General features: G+C 40.7%; 1 protein-coding gene across 1 annotated transcript in view; it reads left to right on the top strand.

Moving 5' to 3' along the window:
* The window catches only part of WNK1 (WNK lysine deficient protein kinase 1), a 106,754-nt gene that overhangs the window by 45,206 nt on the left and 46,090 nt on the right, over positions 1-15,458 (top strand).

Consider the following 15,458-nt stretch of genomic DNA (forward strand, 5'->3'; position numbering starts at 1 on the left):
AGTAAGTTTATATATAGATGTAGGTATGGATATATATACACACATGCAGTCTCTTTTTGCATGTTGGTGGACAGATTTCGATTAGATCTAAGGAAGAAATTCTTCCCTCTGAGGGTGGTGAGGCACTGGCACAGGTTGCCCAGAGAAGCTGTGGCTGCCCCATCCCTGGAAGTGTTCAAGGCCAGGTTGGATGGGGCTTTGGGCAACCTGGTGTAGTGCAGGGTGTCCCTGTCCATGGCAGGGGGGTTGGGACTGGATGATCTTTGAGGTCCCTTCCAACCCAAACCATTCCATGGTTCTATGACTTACCTGTAGTTTTCTAAATAGAGAGGAAAAGCAAGGGCAAAATCTAGCCTTCACCCTGATCTGCAAGCTGTTTGGATCAGTGACAGAAAACTCAGTGTCTTACCAAAGCAATCTTAGTGCTATCTTTTGCTCTGCTTGTGTACGTGTCTTGGCCAGAGCCAAAGAGGTGTCCATCTGGATGGACACTTTTTCTCAGAACAGATACCTGATGTAACTGCCCTACCTATTCCTTAAAAAGTGCTAGGAACTGGGCTGTGGTGAGAATCAGCTTTTGAGAATCTCAGCCTTGGAAGTCCTCAGGTCTTAAGAGAGCTGGTTTTGCCCTGTTCTATGAAGTACTTAACAACTGGAAAGCTTTGTAGGGGCTGGCAGGAGCCAAACTTACCTAGAGACTTACCAGGGTTCAACTTACCACTTGTGTGTTGTGCTTGATGCTTCTTTCTCCCCATTGTTTTTGGTTGACTGTTGGACTTCAAAGTGGAGGAGAAACACTGGTCATTTTTCAGTCTGTCCAACACCATCTACTCTGCTGCTGATGGTTCACAGGTTGAATCAAATTGTTGATTTTTTTTTTCTGCTATTTCATCTACTGCTTGAGAGCTCTAAAATGTACTTTGATATGAAATCAAGGAAATCTTTCTGCCTTTCACAAGGAGCAAAGGACAGGAAGATAAAATGAAATGTATGTTTATCTGCTTCTAGGCAGAGAATGAAAGACCCTGTGCTTTGGTACATTTGGCTTTGTTCATTTCATTGTAGTGGCAAAGCAGTTTGCTTAAAATAAACAAAACAGAAACAACCACAAACAAAACTTGCATAACTTTGAAGGAAGCCTTTCAATGAAGAAAAGAATATTATCTGGAAATAAAGCACAAACCTGTCTTAACTGATAGTAGAGAGTTCAGTGTTTCTTCTATAATGTAGAAAGCAGAACCCTGTTATGAAAGTGAAATAAAATACTCTTTGTGTTCTTTTGACCCCTCTGAAAGCTCTGTGAACCGACGTGAAAAAGTCATAGTAGTTTTCTGCCCTTGTCCTTTGCTCCCTATTAAAATAAGATTTTTCTTTCGTTTCAAAGGAGGCTTAAGAAGTTTAGACAATGTCTGCAGTTGTGGATGAGGGGAGAACCAGTTGAGAAATTCAGTGTTTAAAAGGACAGTGTGTGAACCATCTATAACAGAGGAGTCTGAAAACTTCCAGTGTAGGTGACTCCAACAGTACTTACCAACACATTTTTGGTGGAAGATGTTTAACATTTCCATTGCAACTCCTTAGTTTGCTGCTTTCCTGGACGTATTTAGGAATATTTTGAGGTAGCAACTGTAGTCCTGCGGTGCCTTACATGGAAGGATTATTTTATCTAGATGCATACATGTAGAGACCAGAGGGAAGGAGGATGATAATGGTCTGCTATTGACAGTCATGAAAGATGGTGCTATGTGGCAGCTTAAAACCCCCTGAAACCCCAAGGGCAATAAGATCAAAAGGTGCAGCCACTCTGTGCAGGCAATATGTATTTAAATTAAATATGTATTTAAATTAAATATGTGTTTAAATTAATTGATTGCCCTCACCCCCTTTGCAGTAACTGTTAGGCTTAGTAAAAAGCAGAGTTGCTCCATTAGCTTAAATTCTTGCTATTGCTTAGGACAGAAGCCTGTAAAAGGTGTCTTAATGCCCAGGGTATCCTCCAGGGCTGGAGTTGGTACTGCCAGCTTACATTCTTTTCTCCCATTTTACCTGTGTTGGTTTGTTTTTTTTTTTGGAGGGGGATGACCTTCAGCTGCATTGCATTTTGACCTTACACCTTCTGTCATAAGGATTGCTCCAGCTGATGCCCAGATACTTCAGTGTTGGGTTGGGGCATTTGACAGGGTTGCTTAGAATACTCAGTTGTGTGCTCTGCCTCTTCTGTTGAGGGTCTTCCCTCATAGTTGGAAGCAGTTTTCTGATTCAATAATGTAGTTAGGTAAGCAAAGATATGGATATCGGATCTGAAGGCTGAAGTTCCTCCTAGAGATGAGACATTTTTTGACCCAAGCAGTTATTGTTGCTTTACATCTTGGATAATAGCACTGCTGTGTGAGTCTGCTGTTGATGCTCGTCTAAGTTGTCTACATGGTCTAACTGGCAAGTTCTTGTTTTTCCTTGAAGCAGTGCTGGTGTAAAGTACCTGAGTTTTCCCTGGCCCAAGAAACAGAAGTGCAATTTAATTGGTTTTCTGGCTCACTTTAACGAGAAGAGTTCTCGTTTCAATAGGAGAATCGGAGTAAATGCCTGGCTTAAAAAAACAACCATTTACAACTTGTAGGGCTCAAGGTGTTATGCTGAACTTTGTTTTACAGTTCTGGTAAGGAAGTTGTCAGGAGTTTGACACAAGAGTATTGACCTCTGATTGTACTTGCATCTTACTCAGTCCAGACCCTTTCACTAGCAGTTTATTTAGGAAGGAAAATGAGATCTGTGTGTCCGGTCGCTCATGCGTAAAGGAGCCTAGCCTTCCTCTTTGCTTTCATTAAATCATAATGGTGCAGTTTTGTCTCAAAAAAACCCCACGTTTCCTTGATTAAAGGTATCCTCTGCTGTTCTTTGGAAATGGTTCCCAATAGATTAGTAGTTAGTTACTTAAAGAAATTGTGGCTCTCCTGGGATTTTTACCTTATTGGGGGAGGTGGGAGCAGGAAATGTGAGGTTTAAGCAGTATGTCTCTTCAGCTGAGAATGAATGCATCCAGTGGGCCTCAGAAAAAAAACATCTAAGCCTGTAATTAATTGAAAGTAAGCCCCACTATTAAGGTAGTCTTGCCTGCTCCTGCGATTTATATTTTTCTCTTCTGCCCCCTAGTGCAGACACAACTCTCTAATATACTACTAGAGTAGAGAATGGGTCTTGTCACTCCCCCCACTTTTTTTTTAATTCTGCACCATATCAAAGCAATACAGACAGTTCCAATACAAAATGCAGTCAAGATACTTAATTTTGTTACATACTCACTTGCGCAAAAAAAGGAGTGTAAGATAGTAGTAAAATTAGGACGGTTTCCCTGTCTGACTTCATTCCTCTCTGGAGACTGGTATTGGTTCTTTGACCTGTTCCACACATATTTCAATTAAACAATTTGTCGTGGGAGATGTTTGAAACAGGTGATGTGTATTTAAATGAAAGCAGAGATATTTATAGAACAGACTTCTTAAGTATGATTTCTTCATTTAGTCTGTTTGGGAAGCAGTGCAGTGAAGGCATAACTGACTGCAGTTGCTTCAGCTGCTTCGTCTCAGCCTCTGGTGAGACTGATGTGACCCATGCAGTTGCCTCAACAGCCACCTTGCTGTTTTCTTACTCATGTTGCAGTTGCCATTCACAGATGTAGTAGAGTACTACTCTACTAGCCACTCTAGAGTAGTGTAGACCTCGATTACTTCTACACTTTCCTTCACGCTTTCTTTTTGCAGCACAAAGATTACTTAAAGTGTGTAGAGGTGCTGATTACTCGATCTCTAATACTTGCATGTCCCAAGTCTCACATTTTCCAGGTGATAGGCTAGTCCCAGGACTAGTAAAAAGACAATTAATGGGTTTACTATGCAGATTTGTCTCATTCTTGCATATCTACCACTGACATAAAAATACAAACGTTCATTGAAAAAAGTTAGTAAGACCATCCTTGCTTTCAAATGTACTAATTAGGTGAGTATGAGCAGAAAACTCTCTTTTCTTTCACCCCTTCCCATTATATAGACGTACCTTTCAAGTTCTCCTGATGGACTTGTGCTCTATACTTCATTTCTTCCATGCTTACTTTGACAAAGTGAAGTGTTGCCCTTGTCTCTGCTTTCACCAGAAGTTCAGTCTCCTCTCTGTAGAGGAATGTCTGCCTTCTGAGCTGGCCTTAAGATGAGAAGGGGGGGGGGGGAAGGTATTTTGCATTTTAATGAAAAAAAAAAAGTTGTTGTTTTGTACTGAATTGTTCCACAGAGTGGGCACAACATTTTTCTTCTCCATTCTATAGAGCTTAAAAAAAGGCCCAAGGGAACAAGGTACATAATGAGTAACCTGACCAGGCAGTGTCAAACTGGTTTAAAAATCCTTAATTTCCCTAACTGGTGGGAACTGAAGCTCACTGGTAGAGTGAAGGTCATTCTTTTGGCTGGAAACCAGGTGGTTAGAAAGCACCACAGTTTGGTCAATTGAGATGAAATTAATCTCTTCTTTAGTGTCTGAAGTTGGGCGCCGTAGTTGTTTAGCCTGGTCAACCACGCTGGTTTTGCTAGAGATGGTATGGGCAAAGTATCCCAGCTCTTTTTTTCTTCTTCCTGAGGGGTCCTAGGCAGCAAACATAAATGCTTAACCTTTAGACTTAAGATTAATTTTACTTGTCGTGCTTAATTACTGTTCATGAATGTCCTCTTTTGCTTTCTGGAAGCAATATGTGACTTTTTTTTTAAGCATACATAAAACTGTTTCTTTGCCTTGAATAACTTGGTTTTCTAGTCTGATTCAGATTGATAGCAGGGGTGCATCTGTATCTAGCTTTCAAGTGGAAAAAGCTACTTTATTGGAAGAAAATGAATGGAAAAGGAGGAGGAGGAAACGCTCAAACAGAGCAAGTAGTCTTTTGTTAAAGCAGATACTTAAAGGCAATGAACCTTCAACCAAGCACAGGAAACAGATTAATTGTAAGAGAGGGAAAACTCTTGTAATTGTATTCATGGAAAGAAGAATCTTCAGGCGCTTAAGTATCAAATGGGGAAAATTGCACAGCAGATGCAATTCCTCTGCATCACACTGAATGGACTAAGAATACTTAAGCTTCTACTGCTTGCCTTTGTTGCAAGCATTTTGCTGGAACGTCCTTAAGAGTGGAGAATCTCCGTGGGTGGAGGTTGAGTCACTGACTCATCAATTCAGAAATAGACAGCCTTAAAAATGGAAGATGGGAATTCAAAGTTTTGAAGCATTAGTATCTTAAGCTTTGCATGTTAGATTAGAAGTTCTCTTTAAGCAATGACAGTGATCAGAGTAAGGACAAACAGGGATCAACACTGAGACAGAAGGTGCTGTATGGTTTGCAGTTAGGGCACGTGATAGCTGGAGTTGGAAGGAAAAAGGCTCATTCAACTGAATTCCTTTCTAAAAGTAGCTCGCTTTTACGAGCTGATCTTAAAGGCGTTTGTACTACTCAGCATGAAAAGCTTCTAGATTACAGTTAAAACTGTTCCGTCAATATTGGCGGTGTAAAGCAAACTCGGTTTGAAGCAAAATGAGATATTTCTTACTTACATTGTTGACTGCTGATCCTGGAACGTGGCTCTTAGCAGTTTTTAGTTGGATTTTTAAAATGATGGAGTATTAAGAGGGGGTGATGGGTGTGAGCTTCGGTTGAGTTGGATGAACTCCAGATGTAACGTGTTTCTAAAATCTGAAATTGTAAAATTTGGTTGTATTAGGGTTTCCAAATGTGTTTTTTAGAAACCTACATAGGTTCTCAGGATACTGAGTAAACAATGTATGTTTGAAAATTCAAGTTCATTATCTATTAAGGATTAGGCCTCTTAAAACTGATACTAATACATAATTTTCTGTCCTGTATCGACATCTATTTAGCTCTTACATTAATGGAGGTTAATTTAATTGAATTTAACAAGAGATGGGAAGGTGGCTCTTGGAACAGGGAGGTGGTAAGTGGTTTTTAAATGCCTGGCTTTGCAGTGGGATGAGAACCATTAATGAATCACTGAAGCACTACTGTGGGGACACTGGTGGCTCAGTCTTAGTTGTCAGTATCATGCCACTGGTCAAAAATACTGACATGAAGAACGCATGGGCTACTATTTCTTGTCCTGCCAACTATACTGCCAGTTGCACAGGGGTAGGAATGGGATAAGTCCAGGAAAGTTTTAGTCTTGTGGAAGCTCACAGGGATGTTGAGTAATAACGAGTTATTTTGAGATTATGTGATTCATAAGCCAGAACTCCACCAAAATTTTATGTAAACTCGTTAAAGTTTACGTAAACTCTTTATAGTTACCTCCAGGTTCCTGGGAGCTGTTGCCAGAGCAGGCAGGCACATGGGACCATGTATGCCTGTTTGAATGCTTCTGTTTCTTCCTGTTTCAGAAGAGCGAAGGTCACCGAAGTAGAATGTGATTTTTGCAAATACAGCTTAGTCTCAAAAACAGAGACACGCAAGAGGCTAAAATGTATATATGGAACTCTGTTATTTATTGTGCATAATCTTTTTATGCTAAAGAAAAAAAAAAGCTGTTGCCTCTCTGTGCAGTGTAAGTATTTAGAAGCTTCCTAACACTATGAGGTTGTGGCTTTATTTTAAGGTCAACTTCTTTCAGAGACACTTCTACCTCACCACCCATTAGCACCATCATAAAGTTCTCTGCATGGCCGAGACGGTTTTTGACACCACCCTCTGAAACTATTGAATCTTTTGGTACACAAATAGAAGCCCTTCACTGCTATTAGAATAAGTCATAAAATAAAAGGGACAATGACTTTTGGTGCGTTGTCTGAATTGTGCGCTATTTTTGCTGTTTGCAACATTATCCTAGGCCTTTTAGTAGGGATCTTCTAGGGGCTGGTTTTGGTACCACATGTGTTTTGTGCCCTTGTTGGATCATTCTTTTTAATTCAGTTCGAAGTCCACTGGAACTAATCTATGGCTTTTGAATCACTGGTGCTGTACTTGAATTTAAAAACGAGTACTAGATGGTGTTTTTCTCTCGGAGTGGTAGCTGATTAAAGCAGAGAATGCAACTAATACAATTTGATTTTTCAAAAATGTATTTTCCATACTGAAAATAGAAGACAGATACTTTTAGTGTTGTGTCACTGCGGCATTTCTAAATTTATAGCACTGAAATGTGTGTCTAGGCATGTCTGTATTTTTTTTTTGAAAGCCATTTCCAAGCTGAAGTCTCAGTAAAGCAAAGGGTCATTCAGCTAGCTCAAGGTGTTCACCACTGCATGTTCTTGTTGGAATGATAAAGGCAACATCCCTGCTCCCAAGTGTGAGGTTACAGAACTGTGTGAGAGAGAGTACTGATCTTACCTGTACGCTCTTGTGCAAGAATAAAAACTGATAAATTATTGCCCAGGCTACTTGTCCAGTCAGACTTTACTGTTGCTTCAGAAGAACTTCTTCTAAACAAGGCCCTTTTCACTCTTAGGTGCACCAATATCCTAACTGTTTGCCAGGTATACACTAAGGAGCTGTGTCCTGTTTGCAGTTACAAAATTTCCTGTTCTAGAGCTTGAGTAATTTCTTCTAGTCATCAGAATTGCTGCAGTTACTGTAGGTGCTGTGATTAATCAGCTTTTTAACTAAAACCGTCTGCTTAGCTAGTCATAAGGGCTCCAGATTGTTAGGACTTCTGAAATAGGTTGATATTTGTATTTACCTGGAGGTGCAGAAGTAGAGTGGACTTTGATGTCTGAAGTAAAAACTTGAAATGCCTGGTGTGCTGGGCTAGATAATGAGTCAAGGGGTGGTTGTAGGGCATGGTGTATATTCAGCAGTAGTGCATAGTATTAATTGAGTTTCAATATTATCATGAATACAGTGTTTTTTTTCCTTTGTTGTAGCCTTTGACTTGAGTGCTGGAAAGGATTACAGCCAATGATTTCTAGGAAGAGTTATGACTAGTTCTTGTTCAAACTTAACTGTGGAAACAAAGCAACAGAAGGTAGCCTACTATGCTGGTCTTGAAAGGCTTTTAACGCTGCAAATTCTCCGTTTTATTAAGAATACAGTATTGAGACACTGGCAGAGAGGCTGGGTAAGCAGGCAGTGCCAGTGTGCTGTGGCTCCAGAGCTTGGAGATCAGGTGTAGAATGCAGATGTGGAGGTGATGGTTGAGCAGTGATGGCTAGTCAAACAAGGAGTCTCTTTAATTCTTTTCACCAAATATTATCTCATACCTAATGACTAGCTGCTGCTTTTAAGCAACCTCACAAACTTGAGGAATAAGCAGTTAGTATGGGTATGTCAATCAAAATACAAATATACCATGGGTATATAACAACTGTAATGGTGCATGTTTGGGAATTTTTTTTACTGTTGTGACTGTCCTCTTTTTTATGAATGCCTCAAAAATTGTTTGAGAAGAGGTGGTCAGTTGAGGAGGAAAAGAGTTTCTCTATGTTGTGATCAGTCAGATTGCAACAAGCAGGTCTGTGTAAATGTATATACAGTATAAATGTATATACAGTGCCTCTGTTCCCTTTACAATGTGTTTGTGAAATATGGGCATACATTGTTATCAGCTGCAAGTGGTGAAGACAGCTGGTCTGGAGAAATTTAAGCATCATGGCATTTGGATTACTTACACACCTGCATCGCAGGGGATGAAGACCAACTGGTTAAGCTGTTTATGTGGCACAGAGCTCTCAAATAGCTGAGAGATGAATTTTGATCTGGATGAAGGTAGACTAGTCAAGCTCAAAACGTGCAATCGTTGCTTTTCTTCAGAAGAGAAGCAAACTAGGTCTGTCCTAGTCTAAATAGTACCTCGTGAGCTAACTCCAGCTCACTGGAAGCTTTCCATCTGCTCCTACTGCTTGTATTGCAGTAATGCTATTTACTCTGTTAGGACACTGATCTGGTGCAGAGCTTATTCTGCAGGATTTACTGATTTAATTCTTGGCAGAATTATCAATTGTCCAGAATTAATTGCTGTGAAAATACTGAAATCAGAGAAGCTAATTTTTCACTTCTGGTAAATGTGTTGCGTTGTTTTAATTTTTTTTTCCCCTGCAATCTCAACTACTCTAGCTTTTTTTTAAACAAGAAGGATAAAATCCATCTTCTGTAGGCAACCTGTATCTCTTTGAACTGTGTAAATCTTAAACTGATGTCTTCTGTGCACAGTAAGTATTCGACTGGACGGAGGTGATAGTTATAGGTGTACCCTGTGCGAAATAAGGGAAGAACTAAATCTGAAAGACTGCTTCTAGGACAGACAACAGGATTGGGATGGAGAAGGTGGTGAAATGGTTAAAATGCGTAGGTTTTGAGGGCTGGGTAAGTAACTAATTGCAGGTGGTGAAATTTAGAAGATCATGGGGTAAACCAATTTAAATGCCATGTGTACTGTTGCCTGGGGGCTTCTTTGAGACTGAGGAAAGAGGTAGGATCATTGGCTTGTTTTCCACTGGAATAGTAGGCTCTGTCTAAATTCCTGGAATTAATGGTTTGTGGCAGCCTGGGACAGGCTCAAACTAGAATGGTAACAACTTAACAAAAAGAAAATAGAAGGACTTTAATGACTTTGTGTGATTTGACTTTGCTACTGATTGTATTAGCCTCTGGACTGCAACATGAGAACATTTTGTTTGAGAAGATTAATCAGTCACGGTAGAATTCCTTCCAAGCTCTGCAGTTAGAGCACCTTTTCAAGAGCCGAGCAGGAATTGCCATTAGCCTGGGACAGGTAGACTCTGTGCTTGTTAAAACCTGGAACGGTTTGTTCTTTGCAGGTCATGCGGTGTAGCCCAAAAAAGTGTAGCCTTAATGAGGGGTGCAAAACGTTAGATTTTGATTCCTGTGAAGTAGATTTGCTTTGACTATGGAGTGTCTGTTTGGTTTGAGTGCAACTGTAGCAACAAAAAAAGTTTATAAGCAATGGCAAGCAAAATTCCAACATACTTCATTCATTATACCAGTAAGCACTATTAAAAAGGAGATGATACTCAACAGTTAATTGATTTTTTTTTTTTTTTGGGGTGGGTGTTATGAAATATCTAGCTAAGCAGTTGGAAGACAAATCAACAGAGCAGGATCGTTAATCATCCTTTTTCCCTTGAACTCTCTAAAGTTTCACTGTAACTGGTGGAGAAGATGTCTAAAATGCCCAGTAGAGGGTCAAAAAGTGTTGTTTTCGTAACAGTGGTATTGTATGGTATAGTGACAACACTGGTATGATTGTGGTATACTTGAGGAACTAAGTATGCTATTTTGGAGTGAAGAGTGATCTTGACAATTGGAAATTGGATTTTTATCAAAGTTTATCACTCCTAGTTGGTCAAAATTCATTTGCTCGCTTCACACTTTAAAACTTTTCTTAGTATTGTTCCTTATGTCCTTCCAAAAAAAAAAAAACAAACCAAAAAAAACCAACCAAAGCCCTGAGTCTGTGGACAACTCCTTTCATTAGTAAACAAGTTTGACAATGGCTGTTGGAAACTGGATACTGGGGGGGAGGGAACCCAAACATGTCAGACTTCAGGTTCGGGTTTGGAGTCTAGCAAGAGGTATTAGAAAATAAAACTCTGGATTATTTGTGTGCATGTGGCGTAAAAAAAAAAAATCAACAATGTGGCTTTCTGACTTTGTCCAGCAATTTGAAAATCACCTTCAAATCCCTATTCCTTTACATTAAACACCCAGGAAAAGGAAGCAGATGATGTTGCCAATGGTAGGAGAATGCAATTGTCTGGAAGGAGGGAGGCAGAATGTGTTATGTTATCCTAGTGCTGACTTGTGTTTTGTTAGGATTAAATTATAGTCAGCTGTATGTATACTCTGTAGCTCCATGGAAAGAAAAGGGGAAACAGCAGAGCTGCCTTCATCCTCCTGTACAAAACCAGTGCCAGCAATCTTGGGTTGGAACAACGCACTGCCTGACCTGTCCCACTCTGTGTAGAAGTGTATTTCTGCACCAGCAGGAGTGAACTGGGTGATAACCCTACATGCAACCTTAAACTATTGCAGGAAACCTGGGTGGAGAATAGGCAGACCAGCCAAGTGGGAGGGCGGAGACGTGCAGGGAGTAAAGGATCCCTGGGCTGCCTCCTCTTCCTCTTCCTCACAGCTAGCTGGGCAGGCGGAATCGGACACGCTCGCCTCTCGCTTATATTGATTCTTTCTATTCAGTGGTTGAGTGGCAAAAGCAGATATTAAGCTCAGATCTCTGCAGCCTCATGTACTGGACTTGGAAGAGCACAAGGGTTGTCAACCAGAAAACAATGCTCCCTTCTAACTTAGATGTCTGCTTTCCTTCCGCTGTGCGTTAAGTCCACAGCCTAGTGGATTCCCGTCAGAAACTAGCACCCACCTAACTCTTTGGGGGGTGTGTGTGTCTCTTTTCCTGATGGATTTTACAAAAAGAGAGGTCTGTCCCATATTTGTAATTGTTAATTCCCACTGCTGCTGCTGTCACAAGGATTGCGGGAAAGAGGTAGGTAAGAATTTCAGCTCTATGGAATAAGCCTGTGTTTATCTCTTATGGAATAAGGGAGGGATTTGGGGGATGAATCAGAATTCCTGATAAAATCTGCTGGACTGCTTTGTTTTCCTGTAGATTGGGTCTTTAGCTGTTCAATTTGGCTGTTCTTTTTTGCTGCTGTGATTTTTCAAAACATAGATTAAAACAGCAAGGCTGGAACACTTACTGCTTCTGCTATTTTCTATCTGTGTTGTTATTCCAAATCTACTTTTTTCAATGTAGGATTGGTGAGGGTATGGAATGCTTCTTCTGTCTTCATTTTGGTTTGGTGTAAAAGTTACACGGCACTCATTGTACCTTCTCTTATGAAGTAAACGATATTTTCACTATCTCTTGCATTAGAACAAGATGATAGACCCTGACCCAGTAATCTGCTGATCTAACTAATGCAAAATACTCTGTGTTTCCAGGCAAAAAATTGTGAAGAGGAGTTCTAGGTAGCATATACTTTGGTGCTTAAAGTATCTTGAAAATCTGGTGGTTTTAAGAGTACTTAACTTGCCTTTAATGGATCAAATAACCGTATAGATGTAGATATTTGGAATTGAACTGAATTGGATATGTTGAATTTTGGAACACACTCTTTTCACCTGATGAAAATCTGATAAAATCTCCAACTTTACTACATCTCAGAGACTTGAAATATAAAAATCTCTTCTTACGCTTAACATGAAGGCTGTAAGATAAGTGGTTTTGCCTAAGTTGTGCTATGTGCTACGTACATATATGCTGATATTTTAGAGGTGCTCTCAAAATGCGAGTGTTCAGGGGGCTTTATTTTAAGTTGGTGCTTTTTTCAAAAGAAGCAGTTCTGCCCTTGTTAGCTACTGCACGGTCCTTTTTCTTCTGTAAGCCCGAAAGCTGGCGTGGCAGCGTAGGGAGCCAGACTGGGGAGCTTCATCTCACTGGAAACTGCTGCGGGCTTTCTTGGTTGGATTCGTTTTAAGTCTGATAAAAGCTCTGATCTGGGTCATTATGCAGCTGTGTAAATGCGTGTGCTGGCAAAAGGAAGGGAATGATACGGGTGTGGGAATGGGAGGTGGATCACAGGAGACTGGTGCTTTCAGCAGCAGTGCCAGTCCGTGCTATATTAGATGGCAGCTTGAGGGAAAACGTCGATGATTTTCTTGTGTGCCTCTTATATCTATCTACACTTTTCTTTTTATCTGCAAGAGCTCTTCCTTCTACTTCTTTAGCAATCTCAGAAAAAAATCCTAGTGGGATTAGGGTGTTTAGTTCTCACTGAGCTACCACTGGGGAATAGGGCTAGTAGATGAAGAACTTTGAGTTGTCCTGTGATTCTTCTAAGGAGTTTGGGGGCCAGGAGAAGGATATACTAACGTGACCACCCTGCAGGCAGTGTGGTGAAAGCCAGGAAACACCGAATGGCTTGGTATGTACTGGAGTGCCTTTGTGTGCAGAAACTAAGGAACAGGAACGTGCTTGGCTGCACAGCTCATGGGTTCTTAAGGACACATCAAGGTTGTGGGAACTGCAGGGCTTGGTCTCCCTTGGGTTTCTCTGTGATGGCAGATCAAGGTGTATAGGCAAAGCTGGGTACAAAAGGGTTCACTCATTTACTGATTTTTTTTTTTGTAGTTGTCTATTCTCTGACTTATTATGTAAAATAGTTTGACACTTCCCCTAGTGCTTGAAGGAGGAAAAAGAAAAAGTTTGTAAAAGCTGATAGTGCTTAAGTGGCCTGAAGTTCCAGTAAAGGCTGCTTGGCCAGCGCTGTAGACTGGACTTAGGCAACCCTTCTCATGGACTGTGGAACAAACTGAGAAGTAGGTAGCTGCTTGAACACGGAATCTTCTGTTGGTTGTAAGCCCTAGTGGGAGATTCTCCCACATTTTCTGAGGAGCAGTTAGGAACGTGGAAGCTGTGCAGGAGGAGGCTGGCAGGGGCTTTTCTTTTTAACTGAACTCTTGGTTTGGAATTCCCATATTGCAGTATTGTAAAAGTAGCCCTCATGGAAGGGCCTGAAGATTTTGGACAGGTATTTATTTTGGGATAGGGAAACACAGAGTAGCAGACTGAATCACAATTTTAAAATCCATTCTTAGCTTTACCTTCTCAGGCTTCATGCAGGAGCAGCAGAGCATGTGGTAAAACAAGAAAACTTGTGTTCTGGCTTTGTTTTAATATTTTGCTGTACCAGATGTCTTACTCAGCTTAGCTTTTAGTTTTGCTGAAGTGAGATTGTCGCAGATCTGACATCTTCCTTCTGCTGCCGCGGTGTAAATGAACATACGTGCAGGCTGCTGCTGTGGCTGGGGCTTGAGCTGTTTAGGAGACGTAGATGTTTTCAACTTTGGAAAATTTAGATACCAATATATAGAATAAGCAGTTGAATAATTGTTGCATAGGTTGTATATGTATGTGTATATAGAACAGCACTTAATTATGTATAGAAACATCTGTCTCTACATATATGATCCTGAACTCCTGGGACGGTTTTAAGTTTGGTTGGAATTAGAGGTGGGTGTCTCTGACTAGTCTCAGACACAAGCAAGCGGGTACTTGATGCCAGTAGTGAACACTAAAGCTAGTTTTATAAATTCCTATAGAGTGTAGGGTTCTGGAGACTTATGGTATGTTCTGGTCACAGTATTAAACTGACCTGTCCAAACTTCGGTCTGGTGTCGTATCAGCTGAGGCATTGATCTCCAAAAGTCTTAATGTTCAGTGAAGCTTTGGAAAGCATTACACTAATATTTGCTGACAGACTGTGTTTCAGGGCTTACTGGAGTCACAATACACTCTTCAATCCTGTGAGTTTCACTTGCTAGGATTTCCTAAGACCAAATTTTAGAGCAAAGAAACGGATAACCAGGATGCCGTTGTAACAAGTGAAAAACTGTCTTTCTAGTAGCGCTATTGTCCACCGAAACACTGGACTCTTGTGCTTCTCCCAGTCTTGTGTTTGCATCTGTGAAAGTTGATGCTGACTGTGCCCTCTCCTGGGAGACTGTGGTAAAATGTGTTTTAGGTACTGAACGTGCAAATGCAGTGACTGTTGTGTCTGGCCAAGAGGGGAAAAAGGTATCTAAATGTAGATGGAAATGATTATCGTATTAAGTCTCCAGTTAAATGAAGGTCTGTAATTGCAAAAGCTCTAGTTCAGAGACTGGAACCTTTCCATTTCAAGACTGGTTTCCTACTGACAACAAAGGAAAGAAGTGTCATGTCTTGATATCCCTGTCCGGTGAGTATAGGAATCTGGGAGAAGTACTTTCTGGTTAGGATGCGAATCCTGATGCATGTACTACTACTAGTTCATTATCACTTTTTGTGTAGTTGAGATTTACCAGTGACACAGGGTCAGATGTACGAAGTGTATGATTTCGGGATCTTCACATAACAGAGTTTGAACAGGATGTCCTTGTCCTCTCTCCTTTTGCTGTCTTAAACACAGAGTTGGAAGCTAGAGACTGGATCAAGTAAAATTGAGTGCCTGATTTTGCAGTTGTGGACAATTGCCCCTGAAATAGCGCTTCTGGCCATGGTTAGGTGGTGAAGTTTAGCGCTCTGCCTGCAATATTTAGCAGAATTCCCAGATGACCGTATCTCATGGCCTATTTGCCTCACTGATTTGAGGAGCTGATGGTACTTAGATTTTGTTTTGCTTTTCCCCAATGGCTTTCGCATGTACTGGAGAAAGGATTGCCATGTGTTGTTGAAGGGCTTTTGTAAAGGTCTGCATTGCTAAGCTCGTTTTCCTGAGCTCACAACAGCAGAGATGCAGGAGTGTGGTTTGAGTGTAGTAGGCCTTCTGGGGAGAGCTAAAATACAGGAAAGTGCTTACTTTATTTCTCCTTCTTCCATATTTTTTTTAAACACTGGACAAGTTATTTGATATATGATCCAGTCTGATCATTCTGGGCTAAGGTTTTTCCTGTAACAATCAATCTA

The sequence above is a fragment of the Tauraco erythrolophus genome, chromosome 4 (genome assembly GCF_009769465.1).
Source record: "Tauraco erythrolophus isolate bTauEry1 chromosome 4, bTauEry1.pri, whole genome shotgun sequence".
Lineage (NCBI taxonomy): Eukaryota > Metazoa > Chordata > Aves > Musophagiformes > Musophagidae > Tauraco > Tauraco erythrolophus.